Source organism: Myotis lucifugus, unplaced genomic scaffold (genome assembly GCF_000147115.1).
Source record: "Myotis lucifugus unplaced genomic scaffold, Myoluc2.0 scaffold_29, whole genome shotgun sequence".
NCBI classification, from domain to species: domain Eukaryota; kingdom Metazoa; phylum Chordata; class Mammalia; order Chiroptera; family Vespertilionidae; genus Myotis; species Myotis lucifugus.
Window position 1 is genome coordinate 9197829 of NW_005871077.1, and position 22414 is coordinate 9220242.

General features: G+C 40.7%; 1 pseudogene; it reads right to left on the reverse strand.

The window, feature by feature from the left end:
* Window positions 1-283: 283 nt before the first annotated feature.
* Window positions 284-12325, reverse strand: LOC102430491 (annotated as a pseudogene).
* Between the last annotated feature and the right edge of the window lie 10089 nt (window positions 12326-22414).

Below are 22414 nucleotides of genomic sequence, written 5' to 3' on the forward strand. Positions count from 1 at the left end.
CACAGGCCCCATGCACAAAGCAGACTCAAAAATTCTATGAGATAAGGGGATTCTACTCCATTTCTCTATTCTTGATCCACCTTCTCCAGGTCTAACAGGTGACTGATCAAGCCACTGGTTATAGCCACACCTCCACCCATCTCCTACTTTTGGACAAAGGCATGGCAAACATGGACACGGAAGACCATCAGGGCTGGGGCACATCTAGGTGTTGCTGGGTTGGAGTTGTCTCACCTACAGTAGCCAGGCTGAGACAGCTTGTTTTAGGACATCCAAGGCAAAGCTAACTCCACACACTCAGGTACTTCCAGCCTTGGATCCAGGATTTGAACACTGGGGAGTAGGGGGGAGCTCAGCTTATAGCCCACAGTTGTTCAAAGCCATGAGATCATCAACCAGCAGGAAAAGGTAGGTCAGCACACTCACTGCAATTACCATAAAGAAATTGGTGTAGCTCCAGATGGCCAGAGCCTGGCTAAACTTGAAACCTTGGTTCTGGGTGTTTCCCAGCCGCCTCCCACCCCCTTTCCGAGGTTTCACTTATATGGTCATCCACCAGGTAGGGATTAATGAAGTGGGCCAACAGGTTACAGGCCCCACAAGAAAACCATAATTCACAGAAGGTGAGGGATGAAGCTGATAACATGTCCCAGCAGCCCCTCCTTTTTGTAAATGTTCCCAGTGGAGCTCAGCACACCACTGTACTTGGCCTCCTATAATACAGATTGGACCATAAAGCACATTGAGATTGTGAGTGTGAGGTCAAGAAAAAAGCCTCTTTTTCCTTGCTGTCACCTTCCACAATTTATGAAAAGCACCTGGTAATTAAACCTCAATATTGTTAGCTCCTCTGATTCAAACAGCTCCTTTGTTCAAAATACATGACAAGTTATTTTCAAGGCTACATTCTTTTTTAAATTTAATTATTTACTTATTTTTTAAAAATTTTATTGTTGAGAATATTATATATGTCCCTCTTTCTCCTCATTGACCTCTTCTAGCTTACCCCTGCCCCCAACTCCAGACCTTTACCACCCTATTGTCTGTGTCCATGGGTTATGCACACATGCATACAAGTTCTTTGGTTCATCTCTTCCCACCTACCCACCCTCCCCTGCCTTCCCTCTGAGGTTCGAAAGTCTGTTCCATGTTTATATGTCTCTGCATCTATTTTGTTTGTCAGTTAATTTTGTTCATTAGATTCCACATATGAGTGAGATCATGTGATACTTACCTTTCTCTGACTAGCTTATTTTGTTTAGCATAATACTCTCCAGGTCCACCTATGCTCTTGCAAATGGTAAGAGTTCTTTCTTTTTTACAGCTGCATAATATTCCATTGTGTAAATATACCACAGATTTTTTATCCACTTACCTGCTGATGGGCACTTAGGCTGTTTCTAAAACTTAGCTGTTTTAAACTGCACTGCTATGAACATAGGGGTGCATGTATTCTTTATGATTTCTTAGGATATATTCCTAGATGTGGGATCACTGGATCAAATGGGAGTTCCATTTTTAATTTTTTGAAGAAACTCCATACTGTTTTTCACAGAGGTTACACAAGTTTGCATTCCCACCAGCAGTATACTAGGGTTCCCTTTTTTCTACATCCTTGTCCACACTTGTCGTTTGTTGATTTGTTGATGATAGCCATTCTGACAGGTGTGAGTTGGTACCTTATTGTTGTTTGATTTGCATCTCTTTGATTAATGACTTTGAACATTTTTTCATATGCCTCTTAGTGTTTTGTATTTCCATTTTAGAGAAGTGTCTATTTAGGTCCTTTGCCCGTTTTTTAATTGGGTTGGTTGTCTTCCTTTTGTTAACTTGTATGAATTCCCTATCTATTTAGGAAATTAACCCCTTATTGAATGTATCATTGGCAAATATGTTCTCCCATGCAGTGGGAGTTATTTTGTTTATAGTTTCTTTTGCTGTGCAAATGCTTTTTATTTTCTTGTGGTCTCATTTGTTTATTTTCTCCTTAGTTCCCATTGTCCTAGGGGATGTATGGTTAAACATATTGCTATGAGAAATATCTGAGATTTTACTGTCTATGATTTCTTCTAAGATTTTTATGGTTTCATGTCGTACATTTAAGTCTTTTACCCATTTTGATTTCATTCTTTTGTATGGTGTAAGACAGTGATGGTGAACCTATGACACGCGTGTCAGAGGTGACACGTGAACTCATTTTTTTGGTTGATTTTTCTTTGTTAAATGGCATTTAAATATATAAAATAAATATAAAAATACAAGTCTTTGTTTTACTATGGCTGCAAATATCAAAAAATTTCTATATGTGACACGGCACCAGAGTTAAGTTAGGGTTTTCCAAAATGCTGACATGCCGAGCTCAAAAGGTTCGCCATCACTGGTGTAAGATGATGGTCTATTTTCATTTTTTTTTTGCATGTACCTCTCCAATTTTTCCAACACCATTTATTGAATAGACTGGTTTTTTTAAATATATATTTTATTGATTTTTCACAGAGAGGAAGGGAGAGGGATAGAGAGTTAGAAACATCAATGAGAGAGAAACATCAGTCAGCTGCCTCCTGCCCACCCCCAACTGGGGATGTGCCTGCAACCAAGGTACATGCCCTTGGCCGGAATCGAACCTGGGACCTTTTAGTCCACAGGCCAACGCTCTATCCACTGAGCCAAACCAGTTAGGGCTGAATAGACTGTCTTTACTCCATTGTATGCTCTTGCCTTCTTTGTCAAATATTAATTGAGCATTATGGCATGGTTCTACTTCTGGATCCTCTCTTCTGTTACATTGATTTATATGCTTGTTCTGTGCCATTACCAGGCTATTTTGAATGCAATGCTTTGTAGTATTACTTGATACCGAGTATTGTGATCCCTCCAACTTTGTTCTTCTTTCTCAAGATTGCTGCAGCTATTCAGAGTGTTTTTTGACTCCATAAAAAAATTATGGTGTTTGTTCTAGGTCTCTGAAATGTGCTGTTGGTATTTTAATAGGGATTGCACTGAATCTATAGATTGCTTTAGGTAGTATGAACATTTAAATGATGTTGATTCTACCAATCAATGAATACAGTATATTCTTTGAAAGGATAAACAAGATTGGTGAAGCTCTATCCAGACTCACCAAGAAGCAAAGAAAGGACCTAAATAAACAAAAGCAGAAATGAAAGAGGTGAAATAACAACTGACCCCACAGAAATACAAAGGATAGTACAAAAATACTATAAATGATTTTATTCCAACAAACTGGACAACCTGGACAAAATGGACATATTCCTAGGAAAATACAATCTTCTAAAACTCAATCAAGAAGAATCAGAAATCCTGAATAGGCTGATAACTACTGATGAAATTGAAGCAGTAATAAAACTCCCCGAAATCAAAAATCCTGGTCTGGAAGGCTTCACAAGGAAGTTAATCAAACAATCAAAGAACACCTACCCTCCTCAAACTATTCCAAAAAATTCAAGAGGAAGAAACACTTCCAAGATCTTTCTATGAGACCAGCATTACCCTAATTCTAAAACCAGATGAAGCCACTACAAATAAACAGAATTACAGGCCAATATCCCTGATGAACATTGATGCTAAAATCCTCAACCAAATATTAGCAAATCAGATCCAGCAATACATTAAAAAGATCATACATCATGACCACGTGGGATTTATTCCTGGGATGCAAAACTGTTACAATATTTGCAAATCAATAAGCATGATACATTATATAAACATACTGCAGGACTAAAATCAAGGTTACATTCTTGTATACCTCTCCTCTTTGATATTTTTACAACTCAAGGATAATTTGCATCAAGGAGTCTCTAGTTAATAGAAACTCCTCCCCACTCCAATAAGCCTCTTTTGAACTTTTCATAACTTTACTATAAGCATGTTTTATAGGCTTGTGAAAAATACTGATAAAACACTTCTCTAGGACATCTGCAAGCCTGTTTCAACCCCAAATCCCCCTCCTTTCCTTGTCACATAGCAACAGTAGCCATTACCCTTTAAAAGATCAGGCCACTGTTTATTACTTGTCCTTGAAATGATTAGTAATGTACTAGCCCTTACCCTTCAGGGAAAGTAAAATAAATTTTCTCTCTGCATCTATTTCTTCTCTCAGTTGTGAATTCTTTTACAACCTGCATCATCATCTCCTAGGAGGTCTCCTTCACCACTTTCCTCAGAGAAGTCTTCATGTCATCCTTGTTGGAATTCTGCATGATCTCTTCTGGAGGAAAAACGTTTTTCATGTTTCCCCATGTCATAGTGGAGAGGGTGTTGGACATCAACTGGGGACTCAGGTCTGGAGCAGCCCTATCTTTCCATCCACTTGAAAAATTTCCTTGGCAAGGTAAAGAAATTCAGTGGAAAGAGGAGCTTCCTCCCCAACACATTGGTCCCAATGGTGGGGGGCATCAGCTCATAACCTACCTGAATGAGCAGTTTCATGTAAAGCAGTAAATGACTGAGCACTGTCATAACCATGCCCAGCACCAAAAGAGCCATGGTGGCCGGGCTGCCTGGCAGGTCAAGGATGGCACAGGTGTATGGCAGATGGTGAGCCAGACCTTGCCACTGTTGGGCAGGGAGATCCGGTTCTGCCTTCAGCCATCCCTAGGGCACTACCCAAGTTCTGTATGCTTGTTCATGGCTCTTTCTCTGGTCTGGGTAATTTTCCTATGTGCATTTGTAGATAGTACTGAGCCAATAATTCAAGGTGTGAACTCTGAGAAAAAAGACACCTACTAAGAAGGGGGTCTAGTGTCTAACTGGGCTCAAATAAAAAAAATTCTTGCAGCCATTTCTACATAGGGCCTCTCACACAAATCACACTTTAGGTAGAGGCCTGCAGTAAATCATCTGTCTGCCTGTGCACTGAACTGCCTGCCTGCACTGTGTTTTTGCCACCTGCGCCAGCTATTGTAGATGAGTTCCTGGAATCCTATTTCAACCAATAGGACTGAGGCTTTCCCCATCCAATCAGAGCTGTGCAGCTCCGACCAACCAGAGCAGCTCTATTCTGACTAATCAGAACAGTGCCTCTTGGACCAGTCAAACTGCAAGGATTTGGATCCTCATTTGCATGAGAACAGACCAATCAGGGACCAGGGGTGGGGACTTCAGTCCATATTAGCCAGCTCCCCCTATCCTTGGGAGTACACTTTCCCTTTCTACCCAAGCTCCTCCCTGGTTGAGCTGAAACATCTAAGAAGATGTCTCACTACAGGAGTAGAGCACACCAGTGCAGGACAGAGCAGACTGGCACAGAATGGAGCATACCAGCAGAGGGCACAACAGCTTGAAGTTGAACAGATCCTGGAGGAGCAGAGCAGAGCTGTCTAGCAAGAGAAGGGCCTGGTCACAGGGTCAGGAGACTCACAGCTGTGCTGTTTTTACAGCCATGCTGTGTCACAATTTAGCTGTTTCGTACTTAATTAAGTTTCCTTCTTCAACACATCCCAAATTGGGGATTCCTGTTGGGGTTGAATTGGTTCCCACAACCATCTGTAGTTTTCATTTAATGTAGCTCCTACCTTTTCATTACTCTGACCTATAAATTCTGTCTACCTTAGTCTCCCTAAATTCTGAGCTCTGCCACCTCCAATAAGTAAGAATGCTAGACTATATTTTGCTTCCTCTTTTTATTTTTCACTGATACCTGGAAACTCTTCAGGTATTGATCTGGGGGCATTCACAGAACTAACCTCATTTGTTTATCTTTTTTTTTTAAGGGATCATTTTTTTTCACTGCCTATTTTCAAATGTTTGAAAACAGTGTTTTTGTTTGTTTGTTTTGTCTAGTTTCTTCTTGGTTAAGGCAGCAGAGTAAAGCCTGGTCCTGTTATTCCATCATGGCTTAAAGTGAAATACAATCACATAGCAACTTAGTGCACATTATTCCACTTGTCCAGGCTTACAGTGTTCTATGTGTTCTTTCACATTAGGATAATATTGTACAGGTTTTTATTATTTAAAAATTAATGTATTATGGACATTTATACATGTTACTACATGTTTTTACAGAATTTATCCTTCTTGTGACTCTCCCTCTAGCTGTGACTCTTTAGAAAATTCTCTGGAATATTCAGAGAATGTGTATATTTTATTAATCCTGCACTCTCTTTCCTTCTTTCTCTCACTTTTCTCATTCCTCTCTCACAACTCTATTCTTGTTACAACAAAGAATGTAGATTTGATCAGAGATTTCTGCTAGCCAACACAATGAATATTGTTATGCTAAAGATCTGGATATCAATATTGCCCTATATCTTTGTAACTCAAATCCTTATCAAAATAACTTCAAATGTTGGCCCCAGAACAAGGAGGTAGGTGGTATTTTTGTTATATCAGATTTGAAGAGCTTGAGATTCAATAAACTTAAATTGAGCGGCAATGGAAGGAGAGTGTAGGCTCTTGTAGTCTGAATCTTCCTTGGTTTGAATACCACTTCTTAACCACATTGTGTTGTAGTTTCTTGATCTATAAAATGGGGTAATAATAATATTTACTTCATAGGGTTATAAAAAAATAAAAAGTTAAAAATAATAAAAAATAGTATTGATGACTTTACATATATAAAATCATCGTGGCAGTGCCTGGAATATAAATCCTCAATAAGTGTTTGTTATTAATTGTCACTTCTAGAGTCAAGTATGGAGTACACATCAATTTAAGTTTAACTTTAGCTTTTCTAACTGGAAGTACATAATTTTTCTTTATATAAAATTATGTGACTCTATAAATTATGATTATTAGAAACCTTGATGAATTATTTTCTATTTCCTCCTTGGTTGCTAAGCTCATAAATTCATTTTGAGGTTCAGCTTAGTATGGTTCTGAGTTGTTCTCTGATGACTGTTTACTTGCATACCACTCCATCAAAAGTTAGTGAAATAATTTATATCTTTGTTGTTATTTATATCTTTGTTGTTCTAGGGACATTCCTTTCAATGGTTTGATACCAAATTTATTCCTTATTTCTCATTATGGCTGAGAAATTTATTGCATATCACTAGAAATATAAATTTCACACTTCCTGATAGAAATTAATGTTTAGTGTATGGGCTTGTATATATAGGAGAAATGATGTCAAGACAGAATGGATTTCAGAATTTTATATTTCTGGGTTTTCATGATACTTCTCTTGCTTTTTTTAAAATTAAGTTAGGGAAGTAGAACTATTTATACTGTGTTTTATATCTAGACAAAAATCTAATTAGCTAAATCATAAGTTTAACTTTGCTGGGACCCAAACTTGGCTTAGTTTTTGGTTGCTGAGATATTTAGAAACTGGATTCACTTATTTTAATTGCGTTTAAATTAAGAAAAAGGAGATCAATATCTTTCATATTAAAGGAAGTAGAATGTAGGCCTCATAGCCTATATACATTATCTCTTTAAAAAAATCCTTGTTTTTTTTTCTCTTCTTTGGGAATTTGAAAATAGTTTTTGATTTTAGAAAATACCACCCTGCTAAATTTATGGTAACAGAAAATCTTATCAATCCTCTCTCTTCTTTAGAAAACAATGGAATGCCTCTCTTCTACTTTTGTTTCAGAATAGGCTCTTTATCTGTTAGGATAAGGAGCTCTTGGAGATCTGCTTCTTTTGTTTCTTTTCTAGTTTAACAATTGCACCAGCATGTGCAGAAAAAAGAGACCCTTTGATTACCATTATCTGCTCTTTGTCCTCTCTAGGGTAGTCAAATTTTTCCTAACAACTGAGCTACATTTTTTCTAGTTGTTGCCAATTGCATTTCTGTAGTGATATGGGGAAGCATTCCAAAGCCTTCTAAGTTGTCAAAGTGCAAAATGAGGACAGCAAATATACTGGGAACATCCTCAGGATGTGCAATGGATTCATTCACTTTCCTGATAAGTTGTCTCAGGAACGGACATTATTGCTTGGGCTCATGCACAGCCTTAGGTATACAGCAAGCTATTTGGAAATATATAGTATTGCAACTACTCGAGTACACCTCTACTAAGAAAGGACTTATTAGCTTACACTCTGAAACTGGTATTATCTATCTGGCTTACTGTCAGTGAGATCATCATAAGATCCTTGAGTCAGTTCAACTCATGAAAGGAGAGATGTAACAAACAATTTGAAAATGCATTTGTAAAGATGACCTTGGGTTGCTTGGTAAAACCAATCTCTGAAAGCAAATCTCCAGAAAACCTGGGATCAATACTCTTTCTCAGGTTTAGGAAGCATATAATCCATTTAAGATTTATTAATTAAAATCAGACACCTGCCCATATTGCTAATCTGTACTTTTCAATCCCTTTACCTGTTTCATTGAGTCCCCCAACACTCCTTGTTAGTTGGTTACTGAAAATATTACGGGGAACACTTCGTAAAGTATGTGATTATCTAATCATAATGCTGTACACCTGAAACTAACCTACACTAATAAAAGACAAAGATGCTAATTGACCGTACCTTCGCTACACCCCAAGCCATGCCCACCAGCCAATCAGAGCAACTATATGCAAATTAACCCAACCAAGATGGTGGACAGCAGCCAAGGAGCTGGAGCAAGCAGGAGGCCTGGTTTCCCGGGCAATGGAGGAAGCCAAGCTTCCCGCCTGCCCTGAGCTGGCTGTGGCCTCCGCTCATGACAACAAAGTTTCAATTATAGAAGATAAATAAATCCCAGATACCTGCTTCCAGCCAGCCTCCACTGAGAGCTTGGGTGGCTGGGGGCTGTGACCAGCCTGCAAACAGCCATCAGCCCCTCACCCAGGATGGCCATACCCTCATGGGGTAAGGGTTCCCACTGGGGGGCTTGGCCAGTCTGCAAACAGCCATCAGCCTCACACCCAGGCTGGCCACACCCTCATGGGGTGAGGGTCCCCACTGGGGGGCTTAGCCAGCCTGAAAACAGCCCACTGCCCCTCACCCAGACTGGCCAGGCACCCCAGCAGGACCCCCCACCCTGAAGGGACTGTGGCCAGCCTGCAAATGGCCCTCAGCCCCTCACCCAGGATGACCAGGCACCCCAGTGGGGATCCCCACACTGAAAGGGCTGTGGCCAGCCTGCAAACAGCCATCAGCCCCTCACCCAATTGGCCAGGCACTCCTATATAATAAAAGGATAATATGCAAATTGACCCTAACAGCAGAACGACTGGGAATGACTGGCCACTATAACACACACTGACCACCAGGGGGCAGATGCTCAATGCAGAAGCTGCCCTCTGGTGGTCAGTGCGCTCCCACATGGGGGAGCTCTGCTCAGCCACAAGCAAGGCTGATGGCTGCCAGTACAGCGGTGGTGGTGGGAACCTCTCCTGCCTCCTCAGCAGTGCTAAGGATGTCTGACTGCAGCTTAGGCCTGCTCCCTGCTGGCAAGTGGACATCCCAGAAGGGCTCCCAGGCTGCCAAAGGGATGTCTGGCTGCCAGCTTAGGCCCAATCCATGGGGAGCGGGCTTAAGCCAGCAGTTGGTCATCTCCGGAGGGGTCCCAGACTGCAAGAGGGCACAGGCGCGGCTGAGGGACCCCCCTGAGTGCACAAATTTTTGTGCACTGGGCCTCTAGTACAAAGTAATATTGAATGTGAACTGTAATTGAAAAATCTATAATAATAAAAGCATAATATGCTAATTAGACCAGACAGCCGAATGACCTTCCAGACATTATTCGAGACTTCCTTTAAGATGAAGCTGCCATGGCAGGGGCTGAAGCAGAGGTGGTTAGGGACAATCAGGCAGGCAGGTGAGCAGTTAGGGGTGATCAGGCAGGCAGGCAGAGTGGTTAGGGGCCATCAGGCAGGCAGGCAGATGAGCAGTTAGGGGTGATCAGGCAGGTAGGTGAGCGGTTAGGGGCAATCAGGCAGGCAGGCAGTTGAGCAGTTAGGGGCCATCAGGCAGGCAGGCAGACTGGTTAGGGGTGATCAGGCTGGCAGGCAAACGTTTAGGAGCCAGCAGTCCCAGATTATGAGAGGGATGTCCGACTGCCCGTTCAGGCCCTGAACAGGCAGTCGGACATCCCTCTTAAAAACAAGGACTGCTGGCTCCCAACTGCTCGCCTGCCTGCCTGATTGCCTCTAACCACTTCTGCCTGCCTGATCACCCCCTAACTACTCCCCTGTCAGTCTGATCGATGCCTAACTGCTCCTTGCTGGCCCGATTGCCCCTAACTGCCCTCCCCTGCCAGCCAGGTCACCACTAACTACCCTCCCCTGTAGGTCTGGTTCCCCCCAACTGCCCTCCCCTGCCGGCCTGGTTGCCCCTAACTGTTCTCCCCTGTAGGCCTGGTTCCCCCCTAACTGCCCTCCCCTACAGTCCTGGTTGCCCCCAGCAGCCCTCCCCTGAAGGCCTGATTGCCCCCAACTGCCCTCCTCTGCCATCCTGGTCACCCTTAATTGCTGTCCTCTGCAGGCCTCATCAACCCCAACTGCTCTCCCTTGCAGGCCTGATCACCCACAACTGCCCTCCCCTGATGGCCATCTTGTGGCAGCCATCTTGTATCCACATGGGGGCAGCCATCTTTGACCACTTGGGGGTGGCCATCTTTTTGTGTTGGAGTGATGGTCAATTTGCATATTTCCCCTTTATTTTATAGACTAGTGGCCCAGTGCATGAAATTCGTGCACATCGAAAGGGAATTAATTAGAGGATGTGAGTGTGAGGCAGTCCGCGTTTCTGAAACTCAAAGACATGAATTTTAGCTATTACTTTGCCAAATAAATGGAATTTACAGATATCATTTAAAAGAGCATTCAGCTTAATATTAAAAACTCTGGCTACCAAGTCAGGTCTGTTTTCAACTTTTTGCCAGTATTGTAAATTATTTGCAATATCTTCCCATTTGGGGTTGCATGTCATGGTTGTGAATAAATTGGGCTTGCCGTACTTCGTTATAATTGCCATAGCATCCTGATATCACTGCTGCATATTTCTCGGACTACCCTCAAATGATGATGGAAGTATTATCATTTTACCAATCGGCATATTGTCATTTTCAGATCTAGATTTGAGAACGTCCATCAAACCACTATATTTTTCAACTGTCAACCTATATTGGTTTGCTTTGATGAAATGTATCCGATTTGCCTCCATTTTTTAATATGAATTCACCATAAACTGTTGAGTTAATTTTCCTGCATTTAAAATAGGATTGCACGTGTCCCGCACAGAGAGATGAAATCCATAATACTGCATTTGTGTAACTCGTGTCCTTACATTTTGTCTAATATTATTGTTGATTACACTATTGTCTCTGAGTCTTAATGCAATATCTGTTCCCTAGCCTTTTTCACCATGTGGAAAAAGAATAGGATATGTCATTGCATCTAATGTAGGAAACAGAATATTGATTTGTTTCATTTTAGTAGCATTTGGATTATTGGGATCTGGTTTAGAATGAATGAGCAAGCTCCTTTCAAAATGAGGTTCTCCATCTTCATTTCTGAATATGACAGCAACCTCGGTTACATGGGGAGAATTATATCTACTTGGGTCACTGTTATGCTCATATTTAATTGCCATTGTTATTTCTGTGGGAGCAATACCTTTTGCTGCTGCTTCAGATTGGGCTTCCTTTCTACCTCATGTAGCATCTTGTACAATTTTGTTAATTCATTTATTTCATACATGAGGTTGTTGATGTTGATCATGAGTCTTTCTGAGCAGCCCTGGTTTTCTGGAATTGCTAATCTTTTACTTGTAGCTTTGGCTGTATCCAAAATACAGAGTTGGGCAAACTTCTGAGAAACACCATCCAAAGGATGTAAAGTTCCAGTACAGTGATAAACTTGTCAGTTTATTCTAAAACAGTATGGCCCATATCCTGATGGTGATGAAATATTTGCACCCATGGAAGCAAAAGCAAAAGAACTATTTATGGAACGAATATTTTCCATGAAATTTTTACTGTCAGAATCTTTGTTTGTCATTAATCTTTTAAAATATGCCAGGTAATCTGGAAAACGTATATCATTTGGACAGACTTTCCCTTTGCTACAACATTGAGTAAATTTCCCATTGGATAGTTTTTCATCAGAGAAATGTAGTGATAGGCAAAATTCACATCTAACAGTCATTCCGACACAACTATGTTCGAGAATTGCATCCTCATGTACTTTATTTTTGCTGAGAAGGCAGTTCCTACCAGAATTGATAGTACTTGTTGATGATTGTTCTCTAGACATATTCTGTCATTGCCACTGCCTTCTTTCAACTTCAAAGGCACATTGGTTTTTAGACATTTTCTGTCAATGACGTTGGTGATTTTCAGCATCAGAGCAACATTTTTCCAGTAGCTCGTCTTCAGATACATTCTTTCACAGACGCCACTTTCTTTCAAGATCAGACACATGTTGCTCTTCAGACATTTTCTGTTGATAACACCGGCATCTTTCGGCTGCAGAGCTACGTTGTATTAACAGTTGTTCTTTAAACATAGTCCCACCTCTCTACTGTTACGGTCTGAGATGCAGGTGAATGAGATTCCTGCTGTCAGGCCGCTGAGAGCTGTCTGACCAATGGCTGATTCTGGCTGATTCTGTTGGGGTGGGACTTCTCTTCCATGCTGTCAGTTTCCACAGCTATGATGAGGAAGCTTGGGTGACAGAGGAAGCCATGCCCTCCAAGCTGCCCTCTCTCTCGCTCTGCTTTATGTCCAGAGGCCTCCTGCTCTGCCAAGTCTTCCAAACCTCCTGCTCTCTGCCCGCTCTTTCACTCTGCTCTCTGCCAGTGAAGGTCCCAGGAGCCTGCAGGCATGGCTAGGCACAGCCGGCCTCACCTCCCGGGGCTAGCAATGGTCCTGGGAGCCCATGGCCACCTTTGCCTCCCGGGGCACTTGACACCTGCATATGCAAATTAACCCACCTGGTTTGTCAGATTAATTTGCATACTCACTCCTGATTGGCTGGTGGGTGTGGCTTGTGGGCATCATGGAGGGATGGTCAATTTGCATCTTTCTCTTTTATTAGTATGGATTATGCCTGAAATCTGAATTGTTGAATATTTTCTCAATAGATGTAGTTGGCCTCATGATTACTCTCCTCATCTTAACATTTGCTTTTATTAATAGTCTAGAACAGGGGTGGGCAAACTTTTTGACTCGAGGGCCACAATGGGTTCTTAAACTGGACCGGAGGGCCGGAACAAAAGCATGGATGGAGTGTTTGTGTGAACTAATATAAATTCAAAGTAAACATCATTACATAAAAGGGTATGGTCTTTTTTTTTTAAGTTTTATTCATTTCAAACGGGCTGGATCCAGCCCGTGGGCTGTAGGCTGGTCTAGAATGTTTGCAAATGCATGTATTTCAGTTGAGGGGCAGGTGACTGTTTTAGCAGAAAAGAACTATGTCACTTCATGGAAGAGGGACTTAAAATTGGCCATGAACAATGGACAGGGTTTGGGATACTTAAAAGGAGTAATGAGTGTAATTTGAGAGACCTACTGCCATAAGGCATAGTCTACATGAAATAATGGAAGCTTCATATTATCTTTAAAGAACACAAAATAGTTTTCTTTTGAAGTGAATGGAGGACATTATTCATTTAACACATTGCAATAATATAATTTTTATTTATAGCCCTTTCATATGCTACAGTTTTGTATAATCCTATGGTGGACATGTGCCAGTATTTGCCTTTCCAGCAATTGAACAATCTTCTGTTTGGGAACTCTACATTATGCAGATTGTGGTAGGAGGGGGACCAAGATCCCTAACAGAAGCAAAAGAGCTAGATAAATATTCCATCTCCCTACTTTTTGCCACTTGTGTAATCTAGACTTGGCCGATAAGATGCTCCTGCTCAACAATTGAGGCAATCTGCAGAAATTTATAGCAGTGGTGAGTGTCCAAGGGAGGCAGAACCAGCAGTGAAGCCTAGCCAGACATTTTGATGTAGACTTGGCTGGCTTTGGGACTGCAAAGCAACTTCTATTTTCTGCCAATATTCTGAGGATATTCCCCAAATTTCTCAGAATATTTTTGTCAACTTCTATTGCCAAATATTTCATACATATATACTCCTACCAACTAAGTCATAATTATTTTTTGTTAAAAGCATTATTGAACTATCATTCACAATTCACAATTCTGACATTTGACTTCTTATATATCTAATCACAAATCCCAACTGGTACAAGTTACCTTTAGGAAATGTACTTTTTAAATATATAATGAAATTGTAAAAAGTAATGAAAATCACATTATAAAATATTTGTAAAACAAAGAAAATAATCCATAATCACACCATTCTTATAAAATGATCATGTTTGTGTTTTTTCTTACTTATTTAAATTTTAAAAAATATTTTTCAATTACATTTTGCATTCAATATTATTTTGTATTAGTTTCAGATATACAGTATATTAGTCAGATAATCACATACTTTGTAAAATGTTCCCCTTGATATTTTCAGGACCCACCTGGCACCATACATAGTTATTACAGTGTTATTGACTATGTTTCCTATGCTGTACTTACATCCTCATGACTATTTTATAACTACCAATGTGTACTTTCACCTTCTTCATCAGTTCCCAAACCTCCTCCTCATCAAGTCTGTTCTCTGCATCTATGAGTCTGTCTGTTTTGTTTGTTCATTTATATTGTTCTTTAGATTCCACATATAAGTGAAATTACATGGTATGTGTCTTTCTCTGACAGACTTATTTTACTTAACATATTACCCTCTATGTACATCCTTGCTGCTGCTAATAATAAAATTTCATTGTTTTTTTATGGCCAAGTAATATTCCATTGTATATATGTACCACTACTTTTTTATCCACTTGTCTATTGATGGGTATTTGGGTTGCTTCTATAGATTACCTGTTGCAATTAATGCTGCAATGAACATAGGGGTGCATATGTTTTTTTGAATTAGAATTTCTGGGTCAAAAGGCAGTTCCAATTTTAATTTTTGAGGAATTTCTAAAGTATTTTTCACAGAGACTGTACCTGTCTGCATTCTTACCAACAGTGCATGAAGGTTCCCTTTTCTCCACATCCTTGCCAAAACTTCTTGTTTGGCCCAGTGGATGTGGTTCGGAGTTGAGTGTCGACCTATGAATCAAGAGGTCATGATTCCATTCTTGGTCAGTGCACATGCCTGAGTTGCTGGCTTGGTCCCCAGTAGGGGGCATGCAGGAAGCAGCCAATCAATGATTTTTTCTCATCATTGATATTTCTATCTTTCTCTCCCTCTCCCTGCCTCTCTGAAATCAATAAAAATATATTTTTAAAAAACTTGTTTGTGGATTTATTGATGCTAGCCATTCTGACAGGTATGAAGTGATATCTCATTGTGGTTTTTACTTGCCTTCCTCTGATGATTAGTGACATTGAGCATCTTTTCACATGTCTATTGGCCATCTGTATGTCCTCTTTGGAAAAGTGTCTATTTAGGTGCTTTGATCATTTTTTATTGGATTGTTTGTTTTCTTGGTATTTAATTGTATGTTCTTTTTTAAAAATATATATGTTTTTATTCATTTGAGAGAGAGAGGAAGGAGAGGGAGAGAGAGAGAAACATCCATCTCAGAGAGAAACATCAATTGGCTGCCTCATGCATGCCCCCTACTGGGATTGAACCTCCAACTTAGGCATGTGCCCTGACCACAAATTGAACTGGAGACCTCTTGGTGCATGGGAGGATGCTCAGTCAACTGAGCCACACTGGACAGGGGAAGATTTATAAGTTCTTTATAAGTTCTTTTAAAATATATATATATTCTTTTAAAATATATATATATATATATTTCAGACAGGAAGGGAGAGGGAGAGAGTCAATGATGAGAAAGAATCATTGAATGGCTGCCTCCCGCACACCCGCCACTGGGGATTGAACCCACAACCAGGCATGTGCCCTTAACTGGAATCGAACCTGGGACCTTTCAGTCCACAGGCTGATGCTCTATCCATTGAGCCAAACCAGCTAGGGCTATAAGTTCTTTATAAACACTGAATCTTATCCCCTTGTCAGATGTATCAGTGGCAAATATGTTCTCCCATTAAATGGGTTGTCTTTTAATTTTGTTGATGGTTTCCTTGGCTGTGCAAAAACTTTTCAGTTTGATGTAGTCCCATTTATTTATTTATTTATTTTTGTTTCCTTTGCTCGAGTATATTTATTAGAAAAATATTACTAGTGAAATGTTTGAGATATTACTGCCTATGTTTTTCTTCTAGAATTTTTTTTGGCATTGAGACTTACATTTAAGTATGTATTTCATCCATTTTTCATTTATTCTTGTATGTGATATAAGAAGGTGGTCTAGTTTCATTTTTTTGCGTATATGTGTTAATTTTCACAACACCATTTATTAGACTGTCTTTACCCTATGGTATGTTCTTGCATCATTTGTCAAATATTGATTAATAGGCATGAATTTATTTCTGGGCTATCTAATCTCTTCCATTGATCTATATGTTTAATTTTGTGCCAGGACCATGCTGTTTTGACTACTATAGTCTTGCAGTATAGTTTGATATCAGGTATTGTGATTTCTCCAACTTTGTTTTTATTTCTCAAGATTGCTATGGCTATTTGGAGTCTTTTGTGTATCCATATAAATTTATGGATTATTTGTTCTAGGTCTGTGAAATATGTCATTAGTATTTTGATAGGAATTGCGTGATTCTATAGATTGATTTGGGTAGTATAACTATTTTAATGATGTTAATTCTTTCTATCTTTGATCATAGTATATGCTTCCATTTTTTGGTATCGTCTTCAATTTTTTTCTTCAGTGTCTTAAAATTTTCCAAATATAGGTCTTTCCCTTTTTGATTATAATTATTCCTAACTAGAGGCCTGGGGCACAAAAATTTGTGCACTGGCTGGGGAGGGGGGTGGGGGGTGTCCCTCAGCCCCCCTTGTGCCCTCTCACAGTCTGGGACCCCTCGGGAGGTAACCACCTGCTGGCTTAGGCCCGTTCCCCGGGTGGCAGATGGCAGGCCCGATCCCTCGGTGCCAGCCCCGCCTCCCCGGGTTGCGCACACAGCAGGGCTGATCTGAGAGTTGGGGCACCACCCCGGGTTGGGTCACACACGGGACGCCCGGAAGGTGGCCAGGTGGGCCAGCGGATCACTACTGCCCTGCCCTGCCACCCCGGTTCAGGTCGCACACGGGATGACTGGGTGGGCCGGCTGATTGCTGCTGCCCCGCCCAGCCGCCCAGGGTCGGATTGCACACAGACGCCCGCTGCCCCGGATCGCAGATAGCAGGCCCAGATGGCAGCAGGGCAGGCGGGATGGCGCTGTCCCACCCCACCGCCTCGGGTCTTAAATAGCAGGCCCAGATGGTGGCGGGGCAGGCAGGATGGTGCTGTCCCACCCTGCCTGCAGAATGCAAATTAGCTGTCATCTCTGTTGGTGGTTAATTTGAATATCGCACTGATTAGCCAATGGGAGGCGTAGCGAAGGTACTGTCAATTACCATGTTTGTCTATTATTAGATAGGATTTTTAAATGTTTTGATACAATTGTAAATGGTATTGTTTCTTAGTTTCCATTTCTAATATTTCATTATTGGGGCATAAAAATGCAATTACTTTTGGAGGTTTATTTTTTATCCTGCTACTTTACTGATTTATTTATCAGTACCAGTAGTTTTTTTGGTGGAATCTTTAGGGTTCTCTGTATAAAGTATCATGTGATCTGCAAATAATGACAGTTTTACTTCTTTCTTTGTAATTAAGATGACTTTTATTTTTTCTTTTTGTCTGATTGTTGTGGCTTAATTCCTGCACTGTGATGAATAGAAGTGGTGAAAGTTGACAGACCTGCCTTATTTCTGATCTTAGGGGAAATGCTTTTAGTTTTTTAATTTTCTTTCTTTGCAGTGTTTTTTCCTGGTTTTGGAATTAAGGATAAGGCTGGCCTCATAAAATGACTTTGAGGTCTTCCTTGTCTTGAAATTTTTGAATAGTTTAAGATAGGTATTAGTTCTTCTATGAATATTTGATGAAATTAAATTGTGAAGCCATCAGGTCCAGAAATTTTATTTATTGGAAGTTTCTTTTTGTTTGTTTTTGTTTTTTTCTGATTCAATTTCATTAGTTGTAATTGGTCTGTTCAGATTTTCTGCTTCTTCTTGATTCAGTATTCAGAGATTATATGTTTCTTGGAATGTATTAATTTACTCGAGATTGTCAAATATGTTGGCAGTTGGTTGTTTGTATTATCCCTTTATAATACTTGGTATTTCTGTGCAGTTGGTTGTTACTTTTTTATTGCATTTCTAATTCTGTGTCCTCTCTCTTTCTCTCTTTTATTTTTATTTTTTGTTTTTCAATAAGAATGGTTAAAGGTTTATCAATATAATTTATCTTTTCAAAGAACCAGTTCTTGTTTTATTACTATTTTGTATTGTTTTTCTAGACTCTATTTTATTTATTTCTGCTGTGATCTTTATTACTTCCTCCCTTTTACTCATTTCAGGCTTTGTTGTTGCTGTTTTTCACCAGTCCCTTTAACTACAAAGTTAACTTATTTGAGATTCTTCTTGTTTTCTGAGGTTGACCTGTAATGCTAAGAATTTCCCTCTTAGGACTACTTTCACAGTGCCCATCAATTTTGGGTTGCTGTGTTCTCATTTTCATTTGATTCAAGGTAAATTTTGATATATTCTTTGATCTCATTGTAGTCCCATTAATTTTTAATAACTTGTTGTTTATCCTCCATGAGTTTTTCAGTTTTTTTTCTTGTGGTTGATGTCTAGTTTCATACCATTATGGTCAGAGAAGATGCTTTCTCTGATTGGCTTATTTCACTCAGCATAATATTCTTCAGGTCCATTCATGTGGTTCAAATGGTAAGAGTTCTTACTTTTTTACAGCTGCTTAGTATTCCATTGTGGAGATATACCACACCATTTTTATCCACTCATCTGCTAATGGGGACTTGGGCTGTTTCCAAACTTAGCTATTGTAAATTGTGCTGCTATGAACATAGGGGTGTATGTATTCTTTGTGATTGGTGTGTCCAGTTTTATAGGATATATTCCTACAGGTGGGATCACTGCAGCAAATGGGAGTTCCATTTTTAATGTTTTGACAAAACACCATACTGTTTTCCACGTTGTCTGAACCAGACTGCACACCCACTAGAAGTGTACTAGAATTCACTTTTCTCCATATCTTTTCCAACACTTGTCCTTTGTTGATTTGTTGATGAAGGCCATTCTGACAGGTGTTTTAATTTGCATCATTGTCATTTTAATTTGCATCTCTTGAATGATTAATGACTTTGGCCATTTTTTCATATGTCTCTAGGCCATCTTTATATCCATTTTGGAGAAGAGTCTATTTAGGTCCTTTGCCCAGTTTTTAATAGGGTTGTTTGTCTTCCTTATGGTAAATTGTGTGAGTTCCTTATGTATTTTGGAAATTCACCCCTTATCCGATGTATTATTGACTAATTTGTTCTCCCATGCAGTGGGATCTCTTTTCATTTTGTTGATGATTTCTTTTGCTGTTCAGAAGCTTTTTATTTTGATGAAGTTCCATTTGTTTATTTTCTCCTGTGTTGTTTTTTTTTTTGCCATAGGAGATGTATCGATAAACATATTGCTACTAGAGATATCTGAGATTGTGCTGCCTATGGTTTCTTCTAAGATTTTGATGGTTTCATGATTTACATTTAATTCTTTTCTCTATTTTGACTTTATTATTGTACATGGTGTAAGTTGGTGGTCTAGTTTCATTTCTTTGCATGTACCTCTCCAATTTTCCCAACACCATTTATTGAAAAGACTATCTTAAATCCATTGTATGCTCTTAGCTTCTTGACAAATATTAATGGAGGATAATGGCTTGGGTTGATATCTGGGTTCTCTGTTTTATTCCATTGGTCTATATGTCTGTTCTTGTGCCAGTACTAGGCTGTGACTTTGTAGGATAATTTGATATCTGGTATTGTGATTCCTCCAAATTTTTTCTTCTTTCTGAAGATTGCTGAAGCTATTTGGAGTTTATTTTGATTCTATAAAAAATGTTTGGAGAGTTTGTTCTAGGTCTTTGAAATGTGCTGTTGGTATTTTAATAGGGATTGCATTGAATGTATGGATTGCTTTGGGTACTATGGACATTTTAATGTTGATCTTACCAATTCATGAACATTATATGTTCTTACACTTGTGTATATCTTTTTCTATCTCTTTTTTTCAACATCCTGTAGTCTTCTGAATACAAATCTTTTACCTCTTTGGTTAAGTTTATTCCTATGTATCTTAATTTGTTTGTTGCAATGGTAACTGTGATTGTTTTTTTAGTTTATCTTCCTGAGAGTTCATTATCCTAATATATAAAAACCAAGGGTCCATAATGACTGACTGAAGGCTTGACTGGACACCGGAAGTCAGTCTTGCAGTCAGTGCTGGGTTGCTGTGGTGACCCAGCACTAACTGCTGAGGGGGCTGTGGATCAGGCCTGGAGAGAGAAGCGGAGTCTGATCCACAGCCTCCGTGGCAGCTTTTGATCAGCCATTGCCTCTCTCTTTCTATCAGCTTCACCAGCAGCTGCGCTTTGGTTTCTTTCCAGGTCTCTTCAGGGGCTGCTGTTCAGCCCCGCCTCTCTGATCAGGCCCAGAGATAGTCCCGGAGACACTGACTGGCATAGAAACTGACCAATCAGAACCAAATCTGAGTGAACTGTGAGGAGCCAATGGCTGCCTAGGAAGCTGAGCTTTTGACTCTGACTGGCATAGGAACCGATCAATCAGAACCAAATTGACCGGCAGGGGAGGGAAGTTAGGAGTGATCAGTCAGGCAGAGGCAGTTGGGGGAGAGATCAGGCCAGCAGGGGAGAGCAGTTGGGGGCAAGATCAGGCCAGCAGGGGAAGGCAGTTAGGGGTGATCAGGCAGGTGAGCGGTTAGGAGCCAGCAGTCCCAGATTGCGTGAGGAATGTCCTGTGGGGTTGGGCCTAAACAGGCAGTCAGACATCCCCCAAGGGATCTCCAATTGGAGAGGGTGCAGGCTGGACTGAGGGAACACCCCCCGCTCCGTGCACAAATTTCATGCACTGGGCGACTAGTTGGTGTACAAAAATGCCATAGATTTCAGGGTGTTAATTTTGTATCTCGCTACATTGCCAAATTTATTTTTTAAATCTAGTATTTTTTATGGAATCTTTAGGGTTTTCTATGTACAATATTATGTTGTCTGTGAATAATGACAATTTTACTTCCTCCTTTCTAATTTGGATGCCTTTTATTTCTTCTTGTTGTCTAATCACTATGGCTAGCACTTTCAGTACTATCTGGAACAGGAGTGGTGAGAGGGGGAATCCCTGTCTTTGTTCCTGTTCTTAGGGGAAATTGTTTTAATTTTTGACCATTGAGTATGATGTTGGCTGTAGGTTTGTCATATATGACTTTTGTTGTTGTTGTTGACATATGATCCCTTTATTCACACTTTTCAGAGAGTTTTTATCAAAAATGGCTGTTGGATTTTGACAAATGCTTATTCTGCTTCAGTTGATATGATCATGTGATTTTTGTCTTGCAATCTGCTTATGGGATGTACCACATCTACACTAATAAAAGAGAAACATGGTAATTAGCGTACGACTGCTACCCTTTTCATTGGCTAATCAGTGAGTATATGCAAATTAACTGTCAGCCAAGATGGCGGCCGGCAGCCAGGCAGCTGGAAGCGAACATGAGGCTTGCTTGCTTCAGTGAAGGAGGACTCCAACGTTCCCCACCTGACTTGCCGGCCTCTGAGCCGGCAGTTTGAAACTTTGTAACAAATATAGAAGCTAAACAAAACCCCAGAAACCAGCTTTCAGATCTCAGAGCTGGAATTATACATTGTTTTGATTATAGAACGCTCAGCAGCGGAAGCCTCAGAGCTAGAGCCAGAGCTAAAGCTGGCCCAGAATAAAATAAAAAAAAGAGAGAAAAAAGGAGCGGTTGGGAGCTTCAGTCAACAACCACCAGCCTGAAAGCAGCCCTCAGCCCCTCACCCAGACTGGCCAGGCAGCCCAGTGGGGACCCCCACCCTGAAGGGTGTGTGACCAGCTGCAAACAGCCATCATCCCCTCATCCAGGCTGGCCAGGCACTCCAGTGGGGACCCCCACCCTGATCCAGGACACCCTTCAGGGCAAACCAGCCAACCCCACCCATGCACCAGGCCTCTATCCTATATAGTAAAAGAGTAATATGCCTCCCAGCACCAGGATCAGCGGAGCCGTGAGGCCTCCTGGCACCGGATCAGCGTGACAGGGGGCAGCGCCCAAACCCCCTGATCGCCCTGAGGCTCTGTGTGTGATAAGGGGCAGGGCCACAACCTCCCTATCCACCCTGCTCTGTTTGTGACAGGGGAAGGCACCCCAACCCCCTGATCAGCCCTGCTCTGTGCCTGATAGGGGGGAGCTCCCCAATCCCCTGATTGCCCTGCGCTCTGGTGTGTGACAGGGTGCGGTGCCCCAACCCCTGATC